Here is an 8,342-nt window from a genome sequence, read left to right as displayed (position 1 = left end):
ATATATATATATATATATATATATATATATATGTCTGTTTTCACGCTATACCACACTGTCTTGAATACTGTAGCTTGGTAGTAAAATTTGAAGTTGGGAGGTGTGTATCTTCGAACATTGTTGTTCTTTTTAAAGATTATTTTGGCTATTCTGGGCCACTTGAATTATCATACAGATTTTAGGATCAACTTGTTAATTTATTTGTAAAAGGAACCTAAATTTGTCTTGAATTGTGGATCAATTTGGAGGTGTTATCACCTTAATGCTATTAAGTCATCTGGTCCATGAACATAGGATATCTTTTCATTATTTAGCTCTTTAAAAATTCTTTCAATGGTATTTTGTAGTTTTTAAATACATGTTAAATTTATTCTTTTTTTTTTGTTTTTTGTTTTTTCTCCGGTACCGGGAACCGAACTCATGATAAATTTATTCTTTTGTTAAATTTATTCCCAGGTATTTTATTTTTCTTGACATTGCACAGTAAATGGTATTTTCTTAATTACATTTTGAGATTGTTCATTGTTGGTGCATTAATTTCTATTTATTGATCTTGTGTCTTATAACCTTGCTGAACTCAGTTTTTGATTTTTATGATTTGGTTTTGTTTTGTTGTAAATGTGTGTGTTGGTTGCTTAGAATTTCCCATGTAAATTTTATGTTATCTACAATTAGAGATAGTGCTACCTCTTCTTTCCCAATCTTGGTGCCTTTTATTGCTTTTTTTCTTATCTGATTACCATGCTAGGAACTTGCCAAATGTGGAACAGAAATGAGAAGTGATAGCTTTGTCATGTTCCCAGCATTAGGCAGGAAGCTTGCAGTCTTTCACCATTAATATGGTATTAATTGTGGATTTCCCAGAGGCTCTTCTCCAGTTAACGGTGTTCCCTTCTCTTCCTATTTTGTCGAATATTTTTAATGTTAAAGGGTGTTAGGGTAGTCAAATGCATGTTTTGTCTCACTTAAAATGACCAGGTAAGCACAATGTAACCCCAGCACTCTGGGAGGCCAAGGCAGAAGGGTGGCATATTTGAGTCACCATCTTCAAATAAAAAATACAAAGGGCAGAGGAGCTGCTCAGTGCAAAGTATATGGGTTTAATTCCAGTGCCACCAATGAAACAAAACAAAACCTACAAACTGTATTTTTCCTCTTTATTGGAACACTATGGCATATTACACTGACTTATTTTCATATATTGGATGCTGAAAGAGAGAGTAGGTAGAACTCTTGAAGACATAGGTATAGGCAAAGATTTCATGAACAAAACCCCGACTGCATGGGAAATACTACAAAGAATCAACAGCTAGGATCTCATCCTATTAAAAACATTTGCATAGCAAAAGAAATCACCAATAGAGTGAAAACACAACCTACAGAGTGGGAAAAAATTTAGCCAGTTGTTCCTCAGACAATGGATAATATCTAGAACATATAAAGAATTGAACATAGAATATATAAAGAACATATAATGAAAGAATTGAAAAAAATTCAGACACACCAGATTTAAAGAGCCAATCCAAAAATGAGCATCTGAGATGAATACACACTTATCAGAGGAAGAAATACAAATAGCAAATAAATATTTGAAAAAATGTTCAATATCACTGGTCATTCGAGAAATGCAAATTAAAACAACATGGAGATTCTCTCTCACCCCAGAAAGAATGGCTACCATCAAGAAATCAACCAATAACAAGTGCTGGTGGGGCTGTGGGGAAAAGAAACCCTTCTCTGCTGTTGGTGGGAGTGCAGACTGATGCAGCCAGTGTAGAAATCAGTGATTCCTCAAAAAATTAGGGTTAGAGATCCCATTTGAGCCAGTTATTCCCTTTCATGGTATCTTCCTGGAAGAATTAAAAACATTATACCACAGCAATATATGTGCACCCATGTATATAGCAGCACAGTTTGTAATGGCTAAATCTTGGAAACAACCCAAATGCCCACCAACTAATGAGTGGATAAAAAAGGTGTGTTTTTTATTTAATGGAGTACTACTCAGCCATGAAGAAAGATAAAGTTGAGACATTTCTAGGTAAATGGATACAACTTGAGAGCATACTCTTAAGTGAAATAAGTTAGACACACATGTGTAAATATTATATTGTCTCCCTGTGTGAGAAACTGAAAGAGTAAATAAGGGCCAAAATGTACAAAAGATATTGTGAAACAGGAAGAAATTTTTCAAAGGGAAAGAGGAAGTAGGAAGGGGGGAGGGGGAAAGGAAGGAAGGGAAAAGAGAAAAAGAACAATAAAAGAAGGATAAAATGGAAACAAAGCTTTTGTAAATAAGGAGGGGAAGAGGGGTTGAAGGGAGGAGAGGGGAATGGGAAAAAAGAAGAATCAAGACATAACATGTATGGGTATAAATTCCCTGTGATGAATGTGATCATTACATACATCTAAATGGTACCAATAAAGTTAATAAAGATAAATGAAAAAAAGTTAGAGTAATTATGGACTCATGATATAAATTGGGACACACTCTCTGCTTTTTTTTGGTGGGGAATAAGAATTTATGAAGTACTGGTGTTAATTCTTTGTTAAACATTAGGTAGATTTCACCAGCAAAGTTGTCTGTTCTGGAGATTTTTTAGGAAGGCTTGGAACACTGATTTATGTTTTGGGTCGGTGCAGCTTACCTAGTTTTTAAAAAATTGCTTTGGTAGGTCTTGTCTGTATGGGACATTTCCTGTTCTGTCTAGTTATCTAATTTGTCTTCTCCCAATTATTCTCATTCGCTTTGGATCTGTTACAATTTTTGTGATGTCTGTGGTAAGGTCTCCCTTTAGTTCTCATTTTAGTAATTTCCCTTCCCTCCTTTTTTCTTGGTCGGTCTAGAGAGAGGTTTGCCAACTTTGTTGATCTCTTCAACAAACAGACTCTTGGTTTTGATGATTTTCTCTGTTCTCTACTTCACGTACTTCTCGTGCAGTATTTATTTTTGCCCTCTGTTTCTAGTTTGTTGGGGTGGAAGTTTAAATTATTGATCTGAGAGCTGTGATTTCTTCTTTTACAAAAACTGGAAAGACACGGTTAGCAGTACTGTTCCCACGAAGCACCGCTACCCCACGTCCCATGAGTTTTGTTCTGCTGTGTTGTCCTTTCGTTTACAGAAAGTATTTCCTGACTTCTCTGTGCTTCATTTTTGATGCATTGTTATTTAGGAGCATTGTTTAATGTTCACACACTTAAGAGTTTCTCATTTTTTTTGTTGATTTCTAGTTTTACTCTGTTGTGGTGGGATTTCACTCTGTTAGGGCGGGATTTCACTCTGTTAGGATGGGATTTCACTCTGTTAGGGTGGGATTTTACTCTGTTAGGGTGGGCTGGTATGATCTCATCCCTTTTCAGTTGGTTGAGGCCAATTTTCTGGCTGATTTCTGCTCCATGTTGGAGGCTGTCTCTTGAGCATGTGAGAAGAGGTTTCCAGTCAAGGCCAGGCAGGTCTGACTCACGGGTTTACCGCTTGGTTCAGGTTGTGTATTGATTTTCTCCCTAACAGCGCTAACCATTCTCGAAGGTGGTGTAGTGAAACCCCCAGCTGTGACTGTTGAATCTTCTGTTTCTCCCTGTTTCTGATTCATGTATTTTGGAGTTTATAATAGGAAATAATGGCATGTAGTAATAATCACAATTATTATATGTTCACAATGAATTACCTTGCTCTCATTTGCTGATAGTAATAATTTTCATCTAAAGTTTCCTTGTACTTTTTGTATTGTACAGCTACCTAGCTGTCCTTTTATTAGTTGAGTTGGTACATTTTTTCCATTGTCTTTCAGCTACTTGTGTCTTTGAATCTAAAGTGTCAGTACATTTACATGCTGGCTCATGTTGTTTTTTAAAACGCATTTTGCCAGTATCTGTATTTTGATGGGAATGTTTAATCCATTTACATTTAATGTAATTACCGATAGGATTTATGTCATCTTTTTGCTATTGTTTTCTACATTTCTTATGTTGTCTCTTCTATTTCTCTATTACTGCTTTATCTTGTAATAAGTGTTTTCTACTGTATAAATTTTATTCCATAGTGGTTTTAATTTTCTTTAACTTTTTAAAAAAGTGTTTGTTCTAGGGACCAAGCAATCTATTAGTTTAACTGTAACTTAATTTCAATAGCACACAAAACTTTTCTCCTGTACAGCTATATTTCTCCCCTTCCTTTTTGCTGTTCATCTCATACAAATTCTCTTTCTACAGTATATCCCATCAACAAAGATTTATCACCATAGATTTATGCAGTTGTCTTTTAAATCAGATAGTAGAAAGAATTCCAATAAAATTTTATACTATCTTTTTATTAACCTATGAGGCTTCCTTTACTGATGCTTTTTATTTCCTTGTGTAGATTTGATTTATTGCCTGGGGTCCTTTCAACTCAGACAGCAGGGATACCTCTAGTATTTCTTGTAGGGCATGTCTGGTACCACCGACTTATCTCAGTTTTAAAAATCTAGGGATGTCTTAATTTCACCCTCAACTGTTGTGGCATGTAAGCTTCTTTTTCTTTCTCCCTCCTTCCATGTACTCCTTGTTTCTTGTTTTCTTTCTTTTTAGCATTTTGAAGATCATACACAACCTCAGTCCTTCTGGCCCCACGGTTTCTGATGAGAAATTGGCTGTGAGTCCACTGAGCCTCCCTTTGTCTGAGTCACCTTTCCCCCTGCTTCATTATGTTCTCTCTATATCTTTGTATCTTTGGCTCTTGTTAGTTTGATTATGGCGTGTCTAGATGTATATCTCTTTGAATTTATCCTACTTAGAGTTACCGGATGTGAAGGTCAGTGTTTTCTATCAAACTTGGGAAGATTTTTCTTCAGGTCACGTCTTTCCTGTTTCTCTACATTCTATTCTTTTAGGACTCTAACTCTGTGTGTATTTGTATGCTGTCCTCAGGCTCAGGTGCATTTCATGGCTTTTCTTTCTCTTAGACTGAATAAAATTAATTGACCGATCTTCAGATCTTGTGGGTTTTGTGCCTGTTCAAATCTTTGATTCTTGAGCCTATTTAGCTCTTCTAGTGAATTGGAAACTTTGGTTATTTTTCTTTGCAGCTCCAGAATTTATGTCTGGCTCTTTTTATAAAATTTCTGCCTCAGCGATGTTTTTTATCTGTTGAGACATAATTGTTAAATAGTTCTTTAGTTCTGTAGACTAAGTTTTTTTGCTTATTGTTAGATATTTAAAATACCTGATTTAAAGAATTCATCTGCTAAGAAGAACATGTGCCACTTCTAAGGGACAGCTCCTATTAACTGCCCTCTCCACCTCCGTGTGTGGGCCCTGTTTCTGTTTGAACATCTTTTCAATTTTTGCTGGAAATGTGGCATTCTAAATAAAATAACGCACACTTGTGGAAATCAGATCCTTCTCTTTTTTATGGTTTGTTGTTAATGGCATCTGTTGTTCTTGCGACTGCTGTTTCTTTTTAAAAAATATTTCCACTTGTTGCCACTAATTTCTTGAACTAATTCTGTGGGGTCTGTGTTTCTTACCTTTGTGGCCACTGCAGTTTCTGCTGGGTTAGCTCATGACTGGCTAAAGTGCTCAGCTAACCCCGGGGTCAGTGAACTGGGAAATCTGCAGACTTGCCGAGAGCTCTGCGTGTTCAGCTTTGGAGAAGAAAACCGACAGGCACTGGGGACAGCGCTGGTTCGCCTCTTTCTGCCCCAGAGGGTGGATTCTCCCTCTTCCCTGTTCTCTGCCTCGGCTTAATCTCTTCTCCTCTGCTCGCGACTGAGTCCCTGCATCACTCAGGAGACTGGAGAGTCGGGCTGGGGGTGTTGGGTATTTGTTCCTGCAATGGCTGATTCAGTGTGTCAACTTGAGAAGTTTAGAAATTTAACTAAGTGACTCAGCAGGGGGCCGGGGTCCTCACTTTGTAAACATCCTCATCCTGTGCAAGAGATGGGGTGAGTGCTACACCCTCCCTGGGGGGCAGGTAGGCTGCTTACAACACAAGGGAGGAGGAGACCCCTTTTGTTCTTGCTGCTTTGCTGTCTTCTGCCGCCTTGGACTGTTGCCCTGGGCCATGCCACTCTGCCTTGGAGCCAGCTGATTACGGACTGAAACCTCTACAAAGTGTGAGCTAAGCAAACCTTCCCTCCCTTAATTCTGAGTGTTGGGTAGTGTGTCTCAGAACAAGAGAAAAGTAACCAGGACAGTTCCGCTGTTCCTCCTCACTCACCATGCCCTGGCTGTGTTCTTCCTGCGGGGCGCAGCTCTTGTTGGGTGACCCTGTTGCACCCGCAGCTCTTACCAGATCCCCGCGGGACCTCCTTTCCCTTTCTTCCAGTCCCGGGCTGCCCGTACCCTCCTGCTGCTGCTCATCCTTGGGCTTCACCACCCGCCGCTTGTCACCAGGACTGTGTCCCACTTATATACAGAGCTTGTTTCATATTATTTACTCAGCCTGTTGAAGGGACTGTCCAGTGCCTGGTGCCCTTCTGACTGATACCTTAGCGTGCTCCAGAAGTCTTGGGAACTGTACTTCCTGTGAGTGTCCTGCTCCTCCCCTGCGCTCTACCCCTCTCTCTGAACCTACATAAGGGACCTGGTATTCTTAATGAAGACTGCGGTTCTGGTGAAATCTTCCTTAAGTGGATAAATATGTATTTATGGTCACTGAGCTGTGGATTTATTACATAAGCCGTTGGGTAGGTGTTAGGGAGGCATGTTGACATTTGGGTTTACCTTTGATGAGGGAAACCACTTGTGACTAACCCTGTCTTTTAGAAGAGAGGAATTAGCTAGGAATGCAGGGGTGTCACAGGCAATTTAAGAAAAGCGGTAGCGTGGATTGCAGAGGCTGGGGCCGGGCTGGGAGCGGCAGAGGTTCTGGGGATCATTGCTCTCAGTCCGTCCTCCGCCTTTCACTCATATCTGTCTCCTCAGCTTGTAGTTGGCCCAGTGGACCAGGTCATCACCTCGCTGCTTAGATTTCACATTTCTAGTTGAGAAAGCAGCCCAGGCCAAGTGTGGAGTTTCCGGGTTCGAACTTCGCATCCCGAGGAGGGAATCCCTTGTTCGTTTGAGGTCGGCATTCAGTGCTGAGCTGAGCGCCGTGCACACACTGGGCCTCAGACGCATCCGTGGCCTGTGCTGCCCTGTGGGTGGGGAGGGCGGACCCAGGAGACTGGAGCTCAGGCGAGTGAGGGGTCAGTGTGAGTGGGGAACACAGCTGGTGAGCTGTCTGCTGGGGGCGTGAGCCCAGAGTGTGCTTTCTCAGAGGTCACAGAGGCGTGCAGGGCCGTGGGGGATTTAATGCGTGTGTAAAGTGGCCCAGGCCCGTGGGAGGGCCTCAGCCCCACCAGCAGGGGCAGCCGGTTGTCACCACATGGGACAGTAGGCCGATGTTATCGCACCTCCACTTTTTCCAGGGAAGCCAGAGTTAATTTTTGTGTTGTGTGTGTGTGTGTGTGTGTGTGTGTGTGTGTGTACATTACCCACATTCAAAAATATTGACTACTATCTGGGCTTGGTGGCATATGCCTGTAACCTCAGCCCTCTGGGAAGCTGAGGCAGGAGGATCTAAGTTCAAGCTCAGCCTGGGCAACTTATGACTTAGTGAGATCCTGTCTCAAAATAAAAAATACAAAAAGGTGGGCTATAGCTCAGTGTGAAGGCTCTGGGTTCAACCCCACTAACACACACACACACACACACACACACACACACACACACACACATTTTTCAGAAACACAGCAGTGGGGATGTTAAGTAAAGCTCAGCTCTGGCTTTCCCAACCTGCCAGAAATGGCATAAAGGTGCCCCATTGCCTGGGCTATGCCTAGGATCTTGTCAAAAGAATTCAGAACAGCACCTCCACGATAGGACGTCAGGAGATCAGCGAAACTGACAAGGAGAGAACGTTGGGAACCCTGGAAGAGTGTCAGTCCTGATCTGGACTAGTGGCTCTTGAATACTTTTAGACTTTGACCATCAACCGCTGCCTGGCTCGTCAACCAGGGCCACACAGGGAAGAAACAATCACTGCCGGGATGAAACGGCAACGGGGACATGGCGTGGGGCCCAATGAAAGTGCAGAGGGAGGCGGTCTGCTCGTACCAGGTCTGAGAGCCAGCTGTCGGACAGGAGTAAAACCATGACAAGCGGAGGGAGGGACACAGGGCCATGCTCCTCCCTGGGACACTGTGTGTGTGGTCTGGACTCTGTCCGTGGCAACGATGTCCGGAGAGGACAGAGAGGTGACAAGGGGACATCAAACAGTGGGCTGCGTGGCTGCCCGTCATACAACTGCATTCCTTGACACCCAGCCTTGCCCGGCTCCTGTAGGAAGCCTTTTCTGGCTGCCAGCCGAAGTGCCTCTG

The 8,342-nt window shown here is 41.8% G+C and overlaps 1 protein-coding gene across 3 annotated transcripts in view; it reads left to right on the top strand.

The window, feature by feature from the left end:
* LOC102026220 (transmembrane protein 132B) overlaps window positions 1–8,342 on the top strand; it is a 213,553-nt gene that overhangs the window by 92,746 nt on the left and 112,465 nt on the right. The window lies entirely within an intron of this gene.

This window comes from Chinchilla lanigera, unplaced genomic scaffold, assembly GCF_000276665.1.
Source record: "Chinchilla lanigera isolate Chin_1 unplaced genomic scaffold, ChiLan1.0 scaffold00081, whole genome shotgun sequence".
NCBI lineage: Eukaryota > Metazoa > Chordata > Mammalia > Rodentia > Chinchillidae > Chinchilla > Chinchilla lanigera.
Note: the sequence above shows the minus strand (reverse complement) of the source record. Positions and strands in the feature narration are given on the sequence as shown.